The sequence below is a fragment of the Cupressus sempervirens genome, chromosome 5, assembly GCF_028749045.1.
Source record: "Cupressus sempervirens isolate cs-2001-9-10 chromosome 5, ASM2874904v1, whole genome shotgun sequence".
NCBI lineage: Eukaryota > Viridiplantae > Streptophyta > Pinopsida > Cupressales > Cupressaceae > Cupressus > Cupressus sempervirens.
Window position 1 is genome coordinate 629,078,933 of NC_143122.1, and position 22,790 is coordinate 629,101,722.

Sequence of the window (22,790 nt, forward strand, 5' to 3'; positions counted from 1 at the left end):
TAATGCAACATCTAGGCTACTAGCCCTTCCAAAGACAAATTAGGAAACAAGTACCATATCTTCCAAAAGACCTTAGGAACTAATTAGCATTCCAAGTACCCTTTATTGAGTTTGTTATATCCCCAAAAGGGCAAGTGCTAAAGCCATTTACAAGCCTTCCAAAACTAGACTGTTATATAGGCCTAATTGCCCCAATTAGGTCACCTTAACAAAGGAAGTACCAAAAATCTAATGAGAAAGACCAAACCAATGCATCTAATGATTAGGTTAGGACAAGGGAAAGAAGATTCCAAAGTTTCACTTACTGGTTCAAATACCGAGGCATGCAAATTATCAAATTCCATAATGTAGTAGAGTTGTCACATGGTAATGCCAACTCATTTGTGCAAATTCTATAAAGTAGATCAAATGCATAAGATAATCTTGTCAAAACTTAAGAGACAAGGAAACAATCAAACCCCCTATAGACTTGAGTCCTTATCAATCCAAAATCATGACAAGAGGAACACCATTAACAAAACAAAAAACAAAAACGGGTATGATTTCCTTAGTAATATTTTTCAATATGAACTAGACAAATGATATAATTGAATGGTTTAGGAGGTTTGTTTGGCATGCTAGTCAATCCTATTAAAAAATACTTTGCTTCTTCTCACAGATTTTCCTATTTATGTATGTGTGCACCTCATAAATCAATCTATCTATCACCATGGAGACTGGATATCTATGTATTTGCCAGGATAGGTCAAATGGTCTAGCAAATTGTGTAATTGATAAGTAGGCTTAGATCTTTTTTCACAAGTCAAATTGTGATAGTACTAATGGAATTCAAGCATGTAATTTTTTAGCCAATCTCATTATCCCATGTTTCACGAGTAGTGGGACACAAGAACCCATCTCTCGTGAGAGTAAATGGAACACTTAGCACTCATTGGATCTAGGTGATTCTCATAGAGTTGAGGTACATGGACTTCCTAAGATATCATCCACCCTAGTACTACTCTCCCTTGAGCACACTTAACTATAAAGTTTCCTCTATGGTTAGACCCACTCTTCCTGCAACACAATTTGCAGTGTTGTGCCTTATGAACCATTCATTAGAATTCCCCTTAAGCTCATTGATTGATAAGTAGGAGACATTTCTACAAGAAGTCAAATTGTGATATTGCTATCAAAATTCAACTATGTAGTATTTGAGACAAATTCATTGACCCATGTTTCATGAGTAGAGGTTTACATGAACTAATCTCTCATGATAATGAATAGAACACTTAGCACTTATTGAATCTAATTGATGCTTGGAGAGGTGAAGTATGAATACTTCTTGGGAGGTAACCCATCCTAGTACTACTCCAAATCAAGCACGCTTAACTAAAAATTTTCCCCCATGGTTAAAACCACTCTTCTTGCAACTCCATTTGTAAAAGCTTCATCAAGTGTTGTGCCTTATGAATCATTCATTAGTAATCCCCTTAAGCTTGTTAATTGATAAGTAACATATATATTCCACAACATGTCAAATTGTGATATTTCTATCAAGATTCAACTATGTTATTTCTAAGTAAAATTCATTGACCCATGTTGCATGAGTAGCGGTTTGCATGAACCCATCTCTCATGAGAATGAATAGAACACTTAGGACTCATTGGATTCCTACTTATCAATTAACACTCGCCAATCCAAACAATACACTACACCATCCCCTCAACTCCTAGAAGTAGTAATCTGTACGCCACACGCTAGCGATCATCATAACACAAACTAAATGAATTTCAAATCCCAAATCATGCACTATTCCAAGTCTTCTACCATGCTTTATGCTCCCAAACCTTAATTCTAGGTCACCAACAAGTTATAACCAAAATATAGTAACAATACTTGACATATTTCTCTATCACTAGCTTGCAACTAGTCTTTACTAAAACATTTGTAACTTACTCAAATCATTGCGTAAAGTATTGTAATTGTAGACATAAGGTCTATACTCATCTTGCAACACATATCCAAGCTCACATATCCATGAACATTGTACACTATTTGTATTGTTCTAATCATTGACCTTAAAACTATTCATTTTGATAGGGTTTACCTGGCCACCCAGAGCTAATGGAGTAGATAGTTCGATCCCATGATGAAAGGTGAGAGAGATTTGGCAGTTGGCAACTTTGTACTAGCCAACACTATAAGTTTTAGCATCACCCAAGATGGCATTGCAAAATCAAAATGGAGTATGATCTCTAAAAAGCAAGAGATGTTATTGTAGGTCTCCATAACATGGTCCTATAGGAACTAGAATTGCATCCATACCTCACACGAGCTCCGAGATATGCCCTGTCAAAGATCACAACTCTATGGCATTTAGTAACCCTTAGGGATGTTCTGGTTTGACATGCCTGAGAATGTTTGAGCACTGAATAGGATGAGACAAGGTTGGGGATAGGGTTTACCTGGCCACCCAGAGCTAACAAAGTAGATAGTTCGATCCCACGATGAAAGGTGAGAGAGATTTGGTAGTTGGCAACTTTGTACTAGCCAACACTACAAGTTTTAGCATCACCCAAGATGGCGTTGCAAAATCAAAATGGAGTATGATCTCTAAAAAGTGAGAGATTTTATTGTAGGTCTCCACAACATGATCCTATAGGAACTAGAATTGCATCCATACCTCACACGAGCTCCAAGATATGCCCCGTCAAAGATTGTAGCCCTATGGCATTTAGTGATCCTTAGGGACATTTTGGTTCGGCGTGCGCGAGAACGTTTGAGCACTGAACGGGATGGGACGAGGTTGGGGATATGGTTTACCCGGCCATCGAGAGCTAACAGAGCAGACAATTTGATCCCATGACAAAAGGTGAGAGAGATTTGGCAGTTGGCAACTTTGTACTGGCCAACACTACAAGTTTTAGCATCACCAGAGATGGCATCGCAAAATCAAAATGGAGAATGATCTCTAAAAAGTGAGAGAGGTTATTTTAGTTCTCTACAACACGGTCCTATAGGAACTAGAATCACATCCATACCTCGCACTAGAATCACATCCATACCTTGCACAAGCTCCAAGATATGCCCCGTCAAAGATCGTAGCTCTATAGCATTTAGTGACTCTTAGGGACATTCTAGTTCGGCATGCCCGAAAATGTTTGAGCGTTGAACAAGAAAAGATAAGGTTGGGGATAGGGTTTACTTGGCCACCTGAAGCTAATGGAGTAGACAATTCAATCCCACAACGAAAGGTGAGAGAGATTTGGTAGTTGGCAACTTTGTACTGGCCAACACTACAAGTTTCAGCATCACCTGAGATGGCATCGCAAAATCAAAACGGGGTATGATATCAAAAAAGTGAGAGAGGTTATTATAGGCCTCTACAACATGATCCTATTGGAACTAGAATCACATCCATACCTCGCACGAGCTCTGAGATATGCCTTGTCAAAGATCGCAGCCCTATGGCATTTAGTGACCTTTAGGGACATTCCGGTTCGGCGTGCCCAAGAAAATTTGAGTGCTCAACGAGATAAGACAAGGTTGGGATAGGTTTTAATCAGCCACTTGGAGCTAAAAGAATAGACAGTTCGATCCCACAACCCTTTTTCCAATAAGTTGCAAATTTGAGCAACTTTTACAACTTTCAACAATGCAACTTTGCACAAAAAGTGCAATTTTTACATTTTTCACTTGATTACAATTCTATGATTTGGAAAAAATTTGGAAATAGTAAAATAAATTATTTCCAAATGCTCAGCCCTTCACCAATTCCCAAACTCCTACAAAGTTTTCAACATTTTTGTAATTTTGCTTTGACAACTTTTGCAATTTTTTGCAATTTTTGACATCTTAACTCTTAGATGCCTAAAACTTAACCTAATGAACCCAAGGACCTTTATAACCTTTTAAGAAACCCAACCACTCCTAGGAATCCCCAATCACAAGGAAAAACTATCACAAAGACAACTAATCATTAGTTGCTCTTAAGGGCATCACAAGGCTTATTTGACACAAAACCCCACAAATACAAATAATGACCAAGGGTGACTTACAAGAATGGAAATGGTCTATTTAGGTCCACAATAACATGAATCCAACATTAGATTCAAACTATGTAACTTTCATTGGCTAGTTGCTTCACAAACTCAAGACTAGGCTTGTAGTCATGAACATGGAAAAACACAAACATATCCTCACAAACCAAATAAAAGAATCACTAATTTGGATACCCTTTTCAGTTTTATACAACATATTAAAGCCTTGGGATCTCAAGAGAAGTATGCAGCAACTAAGTTTTTTAAGGCTCACTTAGGAATGTAGGCAATTAGGCATCCATTAACAAAGGAAGTACCCTACCCCTTGAGGGAAGATTCAATCTAAAAATTGGAACATAAGGGGGATCATGTCAGATGATCACATACCAATTTCAAGCCTTGAAACCTTCTCTGTAGCGAGTTATGGAAGATGTTGCTACAAATTTCTAGCATGCACATGGATCTTGCATGCCTAGGGCATCAAGTTTTTCTCTCCAGCCTCATTCTGTTGACCTAAAACCAAAAGGAACATAAAACACATTGTCCTAACTCATATTTCACCAAGGATCGTTAATTTCCCATGGTGGAATCTCAAGATATGAGGGAAAATAGATGAAACCCTAGGTAATGGCACAAAATGGGAACAATAGCTAGTAAAATGAGAATATCTTGAGTTGTAGAGAAAATTAGAACCTCATTCCAAGTGAAAAAAAAAGAATATTCACAAATCTATTCAACCATACTAGATATTTTTACTTATATGTGATCGACTTGACCAATGAGCTAGTGTTTTTCATGAGTTCGAGTATAATAATCTATCTTTTGTTATGATTGAGTTCAATATTTTAGTGTTCTTGTTGATTAGTGTTGAGAATGATTAGTGTTAGTGTTGATAAGTGGTTGTGACCATTGGAGGACATCTATTTAAGGTTTCCACAAGAGAAGAAACTCATTGTACTGACAACTGAACAACAAACATTGAATAAAACTCAAAATTTTTGCCTTTTTCTCAGTTGTTTCAATATTGTATGGCTTGTAAGGATTGGTAGGAGTGGAAGTTTGGTATGGTTGGATAGATGATTGAGCTAGTGTTCCATTTCATTTGGTTTGAAGTCTTTATCTTATCTACAACAACAGTTACATCAGTTTTTGTAGAGGTTGGTTAGATTTGCCCTAAATCTGAGGGTTTCTTCAAGATGGCCTCCTAACTTGCAATTCCACTGTGGGATTTCAATGGAACTAAGGGGAGTGAAAGTTAGGGGAGGGTACTTCAAGATGGAAAAGATTCAGAACTGTAGGTGTAGGTTACCTATTTTTACCAGCAAGCCCTAGACTGAACATTACTATATGTCTAGTCTAGATTTGAAGAAGAAAGAAGGTTCAGGCTTCCAAACTAATTGATTTGACCTAGGTGAAGGGTGTAGGAGGATTAATTTGATGTGAAGAAGAGTTCCAAGGGGTGGAGTTAGGTTTGTGAACCCATTTACTCATACTTCCTTTATAACCCAGCCTAATCTAGCCAATTAGGTCTGTGACTCAAAGTGGTTGTTAGTTGGTGCTGGAACAAAGTCAAAGTTTGATATTTTGGAATATCTAAGAGGTGGTTAAAGGGTGTCTAAAGAGGTGAAAAGATAGTGTGGACCTTTGCAAAGTTTGGGAGTTTGACCAAGAAAGCTAGGATTAGCCCTATTAGAAATGCTGGTAACAATTATGCAAATCAGTTGTTGGGGGTTTGAGAACTTTAAAGTTGGGTGTTTTTGAGAGATTAGGTCCATAGAAACCTTTTATAATAGGAAATTTGAATTCTAAACCCATCTAAGGAGAGTTTTCCTTTTTAGGCCTATTGGAGAAGGGGAGTCCCAAAGAAGTTGTGATTGATCTAAGTCAATTGACAACCCTAGTGGTGCAGGGCACCTAAGGCTCTTAGGCATGAATTAAAGGTGTTTAGTAGGTTAGAATCATTAGGAAAGACGTTTGATCCATACTTGTAATAAAAGACTCAATTGTAAGGTATAATGGCACATTCGTGTGGTTATAAGCCAAGTGACCATTTGTAACCAAGGTGTCATAATAGGTGTGATTTTGAGTATTTTGATGTTTTTAGGATGTTTTATGTGGATTTGAGTCACTAAGACACCTTTGGATTAAAGGTTTGTAAAAAAGTGCAAAAGTGCAAGAAAGTTGCAAAATGCAAAAAGTTGCACAAGAGCAATTTTTGCAATTTTTTTTGTCAAACTGAAAAAAGGAAGTTGTATGGTCTTCCAACCATCCAAATGGAAGTTTTAACCATTGGAAGACACTTATTTAAGGTCTCCGCATGTGGGGAAGGTCATTGTACAAACAAGTGGACAACATTTGGTGAATAAAACTCAAAATTTTTTGCCTTTTTTTTACTTTTTTTTCAATTTTGTATGGCCTGTATGGATTGAGAGTGGTACAAGCTGCATATGGTTGGATAGAGGGTTGAGTCAGGATTCCATTGAATTTGGTTTGAAGTGTTTATCTTATCTAGAACAAAAGTTATAGCAGATTTTGTGAAGGTTACCCGGATTTACCCTAAATTTGAGGGTTTCAACAAGATGGCCTCCTAACTTGCAAACCCACCGTGGGATTTCAATGAAACTTTTTGGAATGCAAGTTAGGAGATGGATCTTTAAGATGGAAGAGTTTTAGGGTTGTAGGAGTAGGGCACCTATTTTTACCAGTAAGCCCTAGACTGAACATAGTCTTATGTCTAGTCTAGTTTTGAAGAAAAAAGAAGGATCAGACTCCCAAGTTGATTGATTTGACCTAGGTGAAGGCTGTAGAAGGAAAAATTAAAGATGTAGAAGAGGTATAAGGGGTTAAACCAAGTCTATGAACCCATTTGTTTATGTTTTCCTTGTAACCCAGCCTAAACTGGCCATTTAGAACTATGACACAAAGTGGGCATAACTTGATGTTGGAGTAGAGTTTGGGATTGATCATTTGGAATCTCTTAGGAGTGGTTGAAGGGTCTTTAGTGATGTAAAAAAATTGATGGTCATTTGTATGGTTTAGGGGTTTGACCATTGAAACTAGGAATTGTCCTAATAAGAAGTGTTGGTAACAGTTTTTGTAATTTGATTGTTGAGTGTGAGAAACTTCAAAGTTGGGGTTTTTTTATTGGTTTGAGTCTATAAAAAACCATTTACATCAAAAAAGTTGAGTGTTGGAACCATTTAAGAAGTATTTTTCATTTTAAGCCTATTGGTGATAAGGAGTCCCTAAGTGTTGTGGTTGGTCCAAGTTTTTTGAGCACCCTAGGTTTGAGGGTTGGGCTTGTGAAGTGGAATCCACTTAGAGGTAGAGTCTACCTATGTTAAAAGTCTAGTGGATCAGTCATTAACCTTGGAAGAAGGCCTAGTTGCTATTTGGAGGTTGAAAGCAAGTTAAGGTGTTGATTGGGGTTTGGAAGGGTAGTTTGGTGCTTTTGCTACATACTCTGCATCACCTAGGTTTGAGGGTTGGGCATGTAGAGTGGAATCCACTTGCAGGGTAGAATATGGTGGATCAAAGTTCCAAATACAAACTCAATCAAATGCACAATTGAATCTAGTGACCAAAAGTGCCTTCAATAAGTGAAATAATAAATTATCCACCAACAAGTCTTATGATGTGATCCGATAGCCCTAAAATATGAAATCCAAGGTACTTGAATAGGTTTTAGACTTTCTTCAATGGTTTAGACACCAAAACTTCAATATTCCTCAAACTAGGCCTAATAGCATGCCTTGTAGCCCTACAACAACACTCACAAGGATTTTTCTTCAACTTTTTCCTAAACACTAGGAAAATAAATTATATATTTGAGTACCCTTTATGGAGTACCTTAACATACCAAAAGTGTAGGGTAGATTTATTTGGAAGGTATATGACTATTTTCACTGTTTCTTAGATTTTAAATGCCTAATTCTCATGCATTTACAAAGGAAGTGCTAACCATTCTAACTCCCAGGCTCCAAATCTTTGCATAGTTTCATAAATAGGTTCAAATAAACATAATATTAATTCAATTTGACTCCAAGAGGTTTCTAGGTACCAAAGCCCCAAATTGTGCCCTCAAAACCCTTAAATTTAGGGCTTCCTCAATGTCACACTTCCCAAAGTTTCCTGCAACAAATAAAGGTTGTAACACCTTGTATACAACATGTCTATACACATTACATCATAAAATGGTGCCCTTTTTTGGCCAAAACTCTCTAACCTTCAGCCTATCCTCCAAATTTACTTAGTTTCTTAGTCTTCTTTATGGTGATCACCACATAAATTAATCAAACTTGCATTTCCAAGATTAGTAAGATACTATACATGTTAAATTGATATTATTTATGTCAATAAGATGCCATTATATGAGAATCAAATTGCTACGTTCATAGAATGACATTCATAGTGTGAAATCTACACAAAATTGTCTTAAAATCAGATTTTCCAAAGACTAAACAATACCAAAATGATTAACAGTATTTAAGGTATTTCTACCTATTTCCCTTGATACTAAATTCCCTATAGGTCTTTGGTGTAGGATCACCCCATCAAACCAAGGAGTCATAAGGTCTTCTTCTAATAAAACAAATGGTTTTAAGGTCTTCTAGGCCTTTTTCAAACTTAATTTTAGCATTTTTGCTTACTTCTTGCAATTTGACCCTATTGTGTGAACCCTTGACAACTTTGGTATTTCTATAAACCGGTTGATTCATGAGGTCACAAGGGTCTAGTACTCTCCTAGGGTCTTATTAGAAGTCATCGAAAGTGTTAGAAACTTTATAGGTCTTAATAAAGTTATAAAATGCAAATAAGTTGCATAACTAGAGCAATAATACAACTTTTATGCAATAATTATGTTTTTTGTTTGTAAAGGTTCCTACCAACAATCACAACCTTTGAAAATCAGTTGTACCAGTTGGAGGAAGGTCTTTGTAAGTCCTTATAGGTGGGTGGAAGATAGGTATGTACATTTGGCTTTGAAATCAATAAAGAAAACTATCATTTTCTTGCAAAAAGACTATTTTTCTACACATTGTATGGATTGTACAGATCAGAGAGCCTGGAAAGTTGGATTTTATTGTATCTTTCTAAATCACCTTTCAAATTAGCCTACTTTGAGCTCTTGAAACATTGGGAGGCAAAAGTTATAAGGTTTTTAGTGAAAGTTGTTTGCAAACCCTTGCTACCTAGGGTTTTGTACAAAAAAGTTGATTTCTCCCATTTCCACCATTGGAAAATTCTAATTTTTGGTGGAATGGGAGGTTGTCTAATGTACTTTGAGATTTTGGTGGTTTCCAAGCAGGTGATGATGGTGGATGTACGGAATTTGCATTAAAGAGTTGGCATTACCATGTGACAACTTTGTTGCATTAAGGAACTATGTGATTTGCATGCATTGGGGGTTGAACCAATAAGTAAAACTCAAGAATCTACCTTCCCTTTTCCTCATCTAATTTTTGGATACATTGGTTTGGTTCCTCTAAATTGATTTTTGAAACATCCTTCATAAATGTGACCTAATTGAAGGAATTAGGCCCATATGACAATTTAGTTTTGGAGGACTTATATTTGGTTCTAGCACTTGTCCTTTTGAAGGTTTAACAAACTCCATAAAGGGTATCTAGAATGCTAATTGGTTGGGGAGGTCCTTTGGAAGTTTTTATAATTATTGCACATTTTTTCTTGGACGAGCTAGTAGCCTTAATTGCTGCATTCTCAAACAGTGCCATGAAACCCGTTTTGAACATGATGTTTGGTCTTGATTCTTAGGTCTTGCTAACATATTGAATCACTTATTATTTTTTTCAACTTTGTTTGTAAGGATCCACCATTTTTTGAGCATTGAGTCAAGTTTGAAGTAGCATGGATTAATGCTAAGTGTTGCATTATTTGGACAGAACCATGGAACCCATGTTCAATTTGTTGTATGGCCTTGTTTTTTTGGTTCTTTTTATATATGGAACCCCTTTACATGCTGAGAGTCTTAATTTGTGAAGATCCACCATTTCTTGGGTGTTGAATCAAGTTGCTAGGTGTCAAGTTTATGGATTAATGTTGATCCATTTGTGTTTCTGTTGTGTCAATGTGTAGAGGTTTAGGTGTAAGACTTGTCTTATTGGGTCGATATCAGCATTGTGCTTAGGATTACTTAATCTCTGCATCAATCTTAAGGACTCAAGGTTTATAGAAACACCAATGAGTCTCAAGCCTTTACAACTGGGCTGATATCAATTTGAAACTAGTCCTAACATTCTAAAACATTATAGCCTCCATCATGAGCCACTTAGGAAGGTAGTGCTATGAAGGATCACTACAATGTCTTGCAAAATGCCTTGTATTGTCTTTGTAGAAACTATTTTTAAAGGTGACGGGTATGTTAAGCAATCTGAGAAGTTTCCAATACCTATGCATGTTCTTCATATATTTTTGAAGTGAAGCCCGACTCCCAAAGTCTACTAATCAGTGCATGCACGTGATCTCCATGGATTCTGCATTTTCAGGATAAATAAGTCAAATGCATACTCAAGTTTAGTTTAAAACCAAAAGTAGTATTTTGGAGTTTACATACCAGAGGTTTGTCATTTGAACTCCTTGCACATGTATTTGATGATATCCCTATTTGGTCCTACTCTGTTATAGTTTTTACTTCCTTAGCTCCCTTAGATTTTCTTCCACTTCCATTTGTAGGTTTGTTTGCAAATACGACTTGTTTATTCTTTTTGCTTTGTCCTCCTTCAGTTACAAACGAATATTACAATCACATTAAATGCTGGAACAAAATCAAGAAATACCGTAAAAGTTGTTAACATAGGAACCATTTTATGGAAGAGTAAATTGATTATCTATATACTATATATGATTAACACACAATGGTACTTGAACAAAAAGCACTAATAAACATTAAGGATGTGAATTGATAATACCATTTCGTAGATGATTTTGGCATCTCACCCTTTATCACTATTGCTTCGACTTTATTAGCCCTCTTCTTTGGTGACCTGCAAATGAAGAATCATCATAGTTTATGTAGAGAGTGAATGATATAGTTTGTTCAATTATAAGTAGAGATGGCACCTTAAGTGATGCAGAGATTAGTGGTCAACCAATGATTTGATGTAGAAACAACTAACTATCCCTTTGCTTTGAAACAATGCCCTTATATCTTCCTCAAGTGTAACTAAAACAATGACCCAACCCACTCAATCTTTTATTAGAGGATAATCATTCAAAAGGCTTAACCCATTTAACTCCACACCTTTGGATCCACAAGACCAACTCCACTTCCAAACTTCTTCAAGCAAGCAAGTAATCCAAGTTCCCAAAAACACCTACAAACTCCATATGACTCAAAATAACTCCAAATTATCAAAGGCCTTAGCCAAGGGTTAAATAAGACTTTTGTGAGTTATATAATGTGTATTCAATTGGATTTAATGATCCACTTGGCTAGACCCAACTCCTAATGCCCAATTCTTCCAAGGTGTCTTAAGAGACCGAATTGACAAATTAGTAGCCCTCCAGCAGCACAAAAGTCATCATGGGGCATTCCACAAGGATCTTGCACTACACCACTTTCCTAAAGGATTCATGAGCAAGACAATAAGGTTTTAGGATGTTAGGAATAATTTCATGATGTTATAAGCCCATTTGTAAAAGCTTGAGGCTCATTTGGTAATTCTATAAACCATCAATCCCCAAGGCCTATAGGGCATTAAGTAATTAGGTAATAGGTGGAAATACATTAGATGAGGTTAATAAGGGTAAAACATTATTGTTGGAAAATTTAATCCAAGAATCAAGGTAAAACATCTATCATTTTCTCTTAACACTAAAATTTCATATAATATGGAAACAGCACAACCCTTTTAGAGCCTAATGCAGATGACATGTAGTAATTTACTATATCAATTCTAAGAAGCTTAATCTAATTGTTGAATGGATTTCTCATAAATCATTATAGTAGGTAAAGACACCAAATGCTGAAAAAATAAAAGATATAGTAAAGTATGAATGAGAATAACAATTCATGATAAAAATCAGTTAACTCAGAATGGATAGAAACACAAGCTCAAATAAAAATAGATTCTAAGAGGAAAATATCATCATATGTATCCCTACTTATGTTCTTCTATTAAAGGAAACACTAAGCATGCATAATGTCTTGATCCTTGTTACATCTATTTTTAGAAATTTGGTTAGATGTCTTTCATAAATATTGTGCAGGAATTGAATTCAAATACTGAAAATACAAGCATCATTGGATTGATGATTCAAATCAATTTTGTTTGAAATAAAAAATGCAAAATAAGAATGCTAAGTTATTAATTCTAAAATGGAAGAATATCTATTTCCTTGTGCCCCCAAGTAGACTAGGATTTCTTTTTAGCTTGTTCACATTCCCATCCATTTCTCTGCGTATAAAATGTTAGATTTATATAATACAAGGTTAATCATTGCCATTTCATGGTCTTAGGGCCCTTGATCCCATGAAATGGATCCTCTACATTAAAGAGATTAGTATAAATGTTAGGTAAAAGTATCGAAAACTATGACTGTTATGTGGATGTGCAAAATAGTGACTTTGATTAAGTTTTAAAACATTCAAAAGGAATTGGAAATTGCTGCTAGGTTTAAAGTTAACAAGTGCTCTAGTTAAAACAACAAGCGATCATAGGCAATTAAAAGAAACATTAAGTACATAATAATAATAATGAATTATTTAATTAATGCAAGGGAGTAAAAGAGCACACATTTGGAGTGTGACAGAAGTTAGGGAATAGATCGCGGTCACATGGAAGGTGAAGAGGCGCTTAAAAGAGGGTACTCATGAGGCGGCAATATATATATTTATAAGGTTGTGGAAAAGTATATAAAGGTCCCACGTAGCTAACTTCCCTTGATTGTTTCAACTATTTTTATTTTACTTCCTGTTGGATTACTTTTATTTTTCCATCTCTTTCTTAGAAATAGTAATAATAGTTGGCATGAGTAGATTTGTATTGTGCATCATCTTTAGTGCTGAGAATGAGATCACTATTAGAGGAATGAAGATAAGTCAGAGAAAAAGAGGCATCATTTCTAGGTTCTCTTACTTGTTTTAGAATATACTAACTATATTTCATATTGACTAACTCTAGAAAGAAACTAATTTGAAAAGAATTATTTTCTACGACACTACATCAATGATTAAAGAAAGGAAACATGAGAGTGTCTTGTTTTCAAATTTGACCCCAAAACACATAAGGCAATAAAAATTGTAAGAAGGAACATAACCAAATAAATTTAATATCCTTGTTTGCCCTTTTTAGGGCATCTAAAGGATTGATGTCCTACTCGGTTACAAGTAAAGCACTTACTAGTGAACACACTAGGCCCTCTTCCACTAGACCTTCCTCTACCATTGGATCTTCTACCCATAAATGTCCCTCTATTAGTAGACTCACTTTCAGCATTTGAACCACTAGATTCCTCCTAATTTTTATTAAAAGATAAAAGGCATGTTAGTCATAATATCATTATTGGTAACAATGTTCCAAATGCAAAGAATTATTTGTTTGAGCTTCTAGCAATGATCAAGCGGCTTACTAAACATGGCTTGATGAGTCTTGGAAAATTCTCCCATTGTATCCTGGCTTTCACCAGTTTGAAGTTTCTGGTTACATGCACACAATAATGACTTTACATCACAAAGCATTCACATTCTAACAATTTTCATGTTCTTTTATTACATTTATATCTAAACAACAAATTCTAAACTTTCACTTATTTAAATGACTAATCTAAAAATGGGTCCTATTAAAGAATCTAATATAAATTCAAATAGTGTATCTAGATTCTAAACAAATCAAAACATAAAATCTATGATTTAAACTTATCTCATCACTTACACATCATAACAATACGGTCCACCTTGTCATGTGGATAGTCTTGGGAGGAGAGGTTGCAACATTGTATTTGGATCCAATTGATCTCTCTCTCTCTCTCTCTCTCTCTCTCTCTCTCTCTCTCTCTCTCTCTCTCTCTCTCTCTCTCTCTCTCTATTCAATCTAATGAGCCAATTGGATCTGCTCTACATTTCAATGTCTCAAGTATTGCCTCATGGTCTGACTTGCAAACTTTCCAAAGAATCTTATTATGTGGTTTTCCACCATATTTTATCAAGTGGACATTTGATGCGACAACAAGGTTTGAATAATGAAGAATCTTCCTCTTTTTTTGCCAATCCTTGAATAACCACAAGTTAGGGTTCTTCATAGAATATCATCTAAGCCATGTGCTAGTTACAACCACCGCACTGACATATCTTTAAACCTTCACCATCTATAACCGAGCGATCCAATTTTTGTTTGGCTTGGACACAATGACACAAATAATAATCTGTCCCTTCTTCATTTTCTTCAGGTGCAATAATAGCAAAAACATGGCCTACAGTGACAAATGTACAAAATGCAGTCATTAATTCAAAAAATACTTAGGTAAAAGTTATAAAGTTACATATTAAAATTACAAAGATCTAGTGTAAAAGTTGTAAAGTTATATATATATATATATATATATATATATATATATATATATATATATATATATATATTACTAGGTTGCACTAGATCAGACGAGCAGCCAAATTCAATAGATGAATCCATCTATACCATTTCCAGTGCTTGTGGGGGACGATAGGTGTCAATTGGGTCCAAAACTTGTATATCCCATTTGTCCACCCATTCAGTCGACTCACAGTCATCCCAATTTTCCTCTGCACATGATGGACAATAGCATGCCATTTTTTGTGTGTGGATACTCCATGAACCTGCATCAAAACTTCTAAAAGAATGCAACTCACTGGATCCTGTTAGTGTGCAACAATCCTGATATGGTACAATGTTAGTATTATCTATCAACCAAAAAAATCTATGAACCGTAGACTCACCTTCCTTACCTAGACCCATTGTAGTGTTACACCACTAGACGATGGATTTTGCATCTGTCAATATTGCTCAATCTTTGTACTTTAGTTCTTCACGGGCTAATGCTCTTTTGATGCATATGTTTGCATCATCATGATCTCCCTTTCCATGACCAATCTCTATGAAATTTCACATTTATTGAATTCTACACAACCTGTGTATCATGATTAACCAATAGAACATCTATGCATTTTTGAATTGAGATGCACAATTGTCTAACCAAATAATGTGTTGACGATATGTGATGCCCCTGTTAGCCAAATCTCCATAAAATAGTTGAAAACAACCCTGTACAAACTTCGTAGAATGTGATTGATCATCGCTGATGTAAAAATGGTACTCCCTCAAAATCTTCTTGTCATCCTCTATACTTGTAGGTGAATGTATGAATGTTATGTGAACAAATATGGAAACCTATTGAGAAGTATAATACTTTGCTTGCACCTCATTTTGTAGTTGTAGTGTGTAGTTCTCTACGAATTCTACAACCAAAACAATGGTATCCAGTGGAAACATATCCTTGCACAAATGGAATTGCAAATCTAGGCATTGAGCTCTATGTGTATGCCTTGCATACTCGTAAATAATCTTTTCATGAAAAATCTTCATGAACTCATCCACTGGAATCTTTTCAATGACTAAATCACATCTTTTTCCCTATTTCCCATCTTTTAGAGCATATGTCACTGTCTTAAATTTTTCGTAATCTACTATTTCATTTTCAATTGCATGTGTACTATCCATATGTTGATAAGTTGATAAAAGTTGCAAAGAACCACAAAATAAGCATGTACCATCCAAGCATGATGTCTTCTAAAGTTGTTGGTCATCCCTTATTTCACATAAAATGTTGGATATGAATTCCCTTGAAAATCTTGGTGGCTCATTCATGTCACAATCCTGCAAAACAAACTTAGAATGCAAAAACACACATATATGCCTAAAAACATCAAAATGGTTATAAAATTCAATATGTATCCTACAAAAACAAGTTGTGCATGTGTGATTTATCTTGACATAAAAAGGTTTACCCATCTCAAAAAATATTTGACTTATTTGAATTTGAGGATACATACCAATACATTTTACAAAAAATTGTGTCTAAGTTGAGTCCAAAAAATGTTTCGCATGTGAGTCACAATTTTGGCTACCAATCCTCCTTACAACATTTCTTTGATTAGGGGGAAAATGCATGTTATTTTTTTAAAAATCTTCGATCAATGATTTCAAAGCTTCACTAATTTGTTTATCCTTTCGTGGTAGTCTACCGCTAAATGTCCATAACTCATTTTTTGTTGGATCTTCCAATCTCTCACACTTTAGCATGGCTCTCCTTAGAGTACCTCTACCAATTTTTTAATGTTTTGCTTGTCTTTCTTATGAGTTGAGCTTTCTTCAGTTGGCTACTTACTATTGTCGATGTAAGTATTCATCTTGTGATATTACTATCTTTGGTGTGTGATTTAGAACCCACTTTGTCATAAGCACTCATTAGATTCTTTACAATATTTTTTTCATTTGAATCATCCATCTTTCTTAGCCCAAGAATCTTCATGATAGGCCTAAATTTCAAATTCCTCATCATTTCATCAAATAATTGGAATTGACCTGTAATAGTTAATTCTTCAAAAAAAATCTCCACATACGATTAACTTTTCTTTGACAAGTATGCTTGCTAATCTTGTCAGGCATTGATTTCAAAATGTTCGTATCAATATCAATCAAATATTTTTGTTTTCTAAAATAAATTCTAGAAGGCGTTATAATCTCTTCCATTCCCTAAACATTTTGAACATCAACATAAGGTTGAATGTATTGCATACCTTGAATCGAAGATGGTGTGCCTTGGCAATAAGATGCAAAAGATGGAATATCACCTACTTGATGTGTTGATGTTGTGCCTTCAACATGACTTGGTGGAGTGTGTACATTGTCAGATCTACATATTAGTGTCTCTTCAACATGAGAGGATGATGTGACTCCAACATTCAAAGATGGTGTAGCTTCACAATTCAATTGTCTTCTTGAGCGTAACAGTCTCATTCGTTCTCTTTGTCTTTCCAATTCTTCCTCTTTGTTTCTTTGTATCGGTGGTTTTTGATCCTCTTCGAAAGTCAATTCTTCATTATTGCTTTGTAATTTTCTTTTTTCACGTAGTAGTTTCATTTTATCTATTTTAATTGCCAAATCTCTCTCCCTATTTTAATTTGTTTGAGTTTTTGGTTTCTTCCTTGGCATGATGATGATTTCTACATGTCAAATTATTCAAACATCTGAATTACTTACAATGTGTAAATTCCAAATCATTCAAATACATATAAAATTTACAATTATTTGAATGAATACACAATATCAAACAACTTGTCAAATTTCTAACCATTTCGAAATAACATTTCATTCAAACATACAAATTTTAAAGAATTCACTATATCTTGAACAACATGTCAAATTATAATCAAATATGTATCTATATATCAACAAACAATATTTAAAAAGGATTGCACTAACCTTTTCTATACAAAGAATATTCAAAAAGTCTTCAAATCATGTATCCAATGATTGAATTTGGTTTTTGCTAGCTTTAAAAAGTCTTCAAATAGTGTTTGCTATGTTGAAACCCATGTTTTCTGTTGGAACATCATAATGCACAATAGACCAAAAGTAGAGAATGGATGAAATGGGACCCAAACTTGCTTTTTACCATTTTTGGGTGATTTGACATAGTGCGTACACACTATGTCAAAACACATCTCTCCCTATCCCACCATCCCCCATCCCCTACTCTCTCTCTCTCCTCTCCCATCCCCTACTCTCACACTCTCCCTCTCCTAGTCCCTCTCCCATCGCCTACTCTCTCTCTCCCATCCCCTACTCTCTCACTCTCTATCCTCTCCCATCCCCTACTCTCTCTCTCCTCTCCCATCCCCTACTCTCTCACACTCTCCCTCTCCTACTTCCTCTCCCATCGCCTACTCTCTCTCTCCCATCCCCTACTCTCTCACTCTCTATCCTCTCCCATCCCCTACTCTCTCTGTCTCACACACTCCCATCCCCCCTCTCTCATGGGCTACTCTCTCTCCCATCCCCTACTCTCCCTTTCTCTCTCTCCCCCTCTCCCATACCCTGCTCTATCTCTCTCTATCTCTATCTCTCTCCCCTCTCCCATCCCCTACTCTCACTCTCACTCTCCCTCTCCCATTGCCTACTCTCTCTCTCTCCCTCTCCCAGTGCCTACTCTCTCTCACCCTCTCTCCTCTCCCATCCTCTACTCTCTAGATCTCTCACATACACTCCCATCCCCCCTCTCTCTCTCTCTCCCTCTCCCACCCCCTCTCCCACTGTCTATTATCTCTCTCTCTCTCTCTCTGTCTCTCTCTCTCTCCCTCACTACTCTCTCTCTCTCCTATCCCCTACTCTCACTCTCTCTCCCATCCCCCTACTCTCTCTCACACTCTCTCCCATCCCCTACTCTCACTCTCTCTCTACCACCTCCTACTCTCTCTTACACTCTCTCTCATCCCATATTCTCTCTCCTACACACACTCCCCTCCCCCCTCTCTCTCCCTCTCCCACTCCCTCTCCCATCACCTAGTCTCTCTCTCTCTCCTCTCTCTCCCCTCTCCACTGCCTACTCTCTCTCTCTCACTCTCACTCTCACCCTCTCTCTCTCTCTCACTCTCACTCTCTCTCTCACTCTCACTCTCACTCTCTCCCTCTCTACTCTCTCTCTTTGCCACCCCTCACTCTCTCTCACATTTTCATACTCTCTCCCATCTCCTACTCTCTCTCTCTCTTACACACATTTCCATCCCCCCTCTCTCTCCCTCTCCCACTCCCTCTCCCATCACCTACTCTCTCTCTCCCATCACCTACTCTCTCTCTCACTACTCTCTCTCCCCCCTCTCCCATTCTCTACTCTCTCTCTTTCACACACATGCACTCCCATCCTCCTCTCTCTCGCTCTCCCTCTCCCACTTTGTCTCCCACCGACTACTCTCTCTCTCCCCCATCCCCTACTCTTAATCTCTCTCCCCCATCTTGTACTCTCTCTCTCTCCCCATCCCCTACTCTCAATCTTTCTCTCCCACCCTGTACTCTCTACCACCCCGACTCTCTCTCACACTTCCTCTCTCTCCCATCCCCTACTCTCTCTCTCTCTCTCTCTCTCTCTCACTCTCCCTCTCCCACCGCCTACTCTCTCTCACCCTCTCTCCTCTCCCATCCCCTACTCTTTGGATCTCTCACACACTCCCATCCCCCTCTCTCTCTCCCTCTCCCACTCCCTCTCCCACTGCCTACTATCTCTCTCTCTCTCTCACTCTCTCTCTCTCTCCCTCTCTACTCTCTCTCTCTCATCCCCTACTCTCAATCTCTCTCCCATCCCCTACTCTCTCTCGCTCTCTCCTATCCCCCTACTCTCTCTCACTCTCTCTCCCATCCCCCAACTCTCTCTCTCTCACTCTCTCCCATCCCCTACTCTCACTCTCTCTCCCATCCTATTCTCTCTCTGCCACCTCCTACTCTCTCTCTCTCTCTCTCCCATCCTCTACTCTCTCTTACACACACTCCCACCCCCCTCTCTCTCCCTCTTCCACTCCCTCTCCCATCACCTAGTCTCTCTCTCCCATCCACTACTCTCTCTCTCTCTATCTCTCTCTAATCTCTCTCTCCCCTCTCCCATTGCCTACTCTCTCTCACACTCTCACTCACACTCTCACTCTCACTCTCACTCTCACTCTCTCACTCTCTCTCTCTCTCTCCCTCTCTACTCTCTCTCTACCACCTCCTACTCTCTCTCACATTTTCACACTCTCTCCCATCCCCTACTCTCTCTCTCTCTTTGTCACACACACACACACACACACACACTTCCATCCCCCCTCTCTCTCCCTCTCCCTCTCCCTCTCCCTCTCCCATTGCCTACTCTCTCTCTCCCATCCCCTACTCTCTCTCTCTCCCCCCTCTCTCATTCCCTACTCTCTCTCTTTCACACACATGCACTCCCATCCTCCTCTCTCTTGCTCTCCCTCTCCCACTCCATCTCCCACCACCTACTCTCTCTCTCTCCCCCATCCCCTACTCTCAATCTCTCTCCCACCCTATACTCTCTCTGCCACCCCTACTCTCTCTCACACTTCCTCTCTTTCCCATCCCCTACTCTCTCTCTCTCTTACACACATTCCCATTCCCCCCTCTCTCTCCCTCTCCCACTCCCTCTCTCACCACCTACTCTCTCTCTCCCATCCCCTACTATGTCTTTCTTACACACACTCCTATTCCCCCTCTCTCTCCCACTGCCTACTATCTCTCTCTCTCTCTCACTCTCTCCTTCTCTACTCTCTCTCCCATCCCCTACTCTCACTCTCTCTCTGCCACCCCTACTCTCTCTCACACTCTCTCCCATCCCCTGCTCTCTCTCTTACACACACTCCCATCCCCCCCCTCTCTCTCTCCCTCTCCCACTCCCTCTCCCATTGCCTACTCTCTTTCTCTCCCATCCCCTGCTCTCTCTCTCTCCTCTCCCATTTCCTACTCTATCTCTTTCACACACATGCCCATCCCCCCTCTCTCTCCTCTCCCATCTCCTACTCTATCTCTCACTCCCTCTCCCTCTCCCACTCCCTCTCCCACCACCTACTCTCACTGTCACTGTCACTCTCACTCTCACTCTTACTTTCACTCTCTCTCTCTCTCTCACTCTCACTCTGTCCCTCTCTACTCTCTCTTTGCCACCCCCTACTCTTTCTCACATTTTTACACTCTCTCCCATCCCCTACTCTCTCTCTCTCTCTCTCCCTCTCTCCCTCTCCCTCTCTCTCTTACACACATTTCCATCTCCCCCCTCTCTCTCTCCCACTCCCTCTCCCACCACCTATTCTCTCTCTCTCCCATCCCCTACTCTCTCTTGAGCTACTCTCTCTCTCCCCCCTCTCCCATTCCCTACTCTCTCTTTCACAAACATACACTCCCATCCTCCTCTCTCTCACTCTCCCTCTCCCACTCTGTCTCCCATCACCTACTCTCTCTTTCTATCCACCCATCCCCTAATCTCAATCTCTCTATCCCATCTTGTACTCTCTGTCCCTCCCCATCCCTACTCTCAATCTCTCTCTCCCATCCTATAATCTCTCTCTGCCACCCCTACTCCCTCTTACACTTCCTCTCTCTCCCAGCCCATACTCTCTCTCTCTCTCTCTCTCTCTCTCTCTCTCTCACACACACACACACACACACACACACACATTCCCATTCCTCACTCTCTCTCCCTCTCCCACCACCTACTCTCTCTCTCACATCCCCTACTACTCTCTCTCTCTCTCTCTCTCTCTCTCTCTCTCTCTCTCTCTCTCTCTCTCTCTCTCTCTCTCTCTCTCTCTCTCTTTTACACACACCACACACTCCCATCCCCCCTCTCTCTCTCCTCTCTCATCCCCTACTCTCTAGATCTCTCACACACACTCCCATCCCCCCTCTCTCTCCCTCTCCCGCTCCCTCTTCCACTGCCTACTGTCTCTCTCTCTGTCTCTCCCTCTCTACTCTCTCCCCCTTATCCCTTGCTCTATCTCTCTTCCCTACTCACTCTCTCACACTTCCTCTCTCTCCAATCCCCTACTCTCAATCTCTCTCCCCCATCCTGTACTCTCTCTTTGCCACCCCTACTCTCTCTCACACTTCCTCTCTCTCCCATCCTGTACTCTCTTTGCCACCCCTACTCTCTCTCACTTCCTCTCTCTCCCATCCCCTACTCTCTCTCTCCCCTCTCCCATCCCCTACTTTCTCTCTCTCTATCTCTCTCACACACACATAGCCATCCCCCCCTTTCTCTTGCTCTTTCTTTTTATCTCTTCTTCCTTCTCTATGAACTAATTAGGTCTCAATAGTGTGTACGCACTATAGCGCACACACTCTATTCAGACGCAAATTCAAAATCTTTAAATAGTGCATGCACGCTATAGAATGCACATGCTATTCAAAGCTTTGCATTAAAACCAAGCCTAAGGCTTGGTTTTGCCTTGAAGATCCAACCCAGAGTTTTAGAGTTTATAAATAGGCCTGAGACATGTTTTGCTACAAGCATACAAAAATGATTGATTTTTCTTGTGTGCTCTCCTTCAGGATTCCTCGTGGTTGGGCATCGATAAGATCAGGTTACATGACATTGTAGGTCTTTGTGTTAGCTATATAACCATATAATTTATTTCTAATTTGAACTATTTCAAGCCTTTCATCTATAATTTATTTTGAATGTATGTCCATTTTTTGTCAAAAACCACCATGTACTAATTGGGCTATAGATTTTAGCTCGTTCATCAAATTTTACAACAACTTAGTTTTTTAGAAACTAGACTCCATTCTACACACTTTGAAAAAAAAAAGTTTTGATTTTAGATTAGTTTTTAATTATTTCTAGGGGGAGCACACAAATATTTCATGTTTTTGGGATGTGTCTAGTTAAAAAATTCATTAAAAAAAATACACATTATAAAACTACCCAAAAAATCTGGGATAAACTACATAGTGTTAAGTAACTTTTGACCAAAGCGATTAAAGAATTTCAAAAAAAAAGTTAAAATTTTAGGGGGGTCACACTTTGTACTGTGTTATGTTTTTTTGGAATAAATAGTACCACTTTTTGTGGGGCCCTTTTTTGAGGACCTAAAACTAAACCATTTTGAAAAAAAATTAGTAGTTTAGAAACTAGATTCAAAGGACTACAACTTTTGTTTTTGTCATATCTTAAAATTTTGAGCATAACTATCTTCAAATTCTTGTTGAAGTTCAAAAATTGTTGATTTTA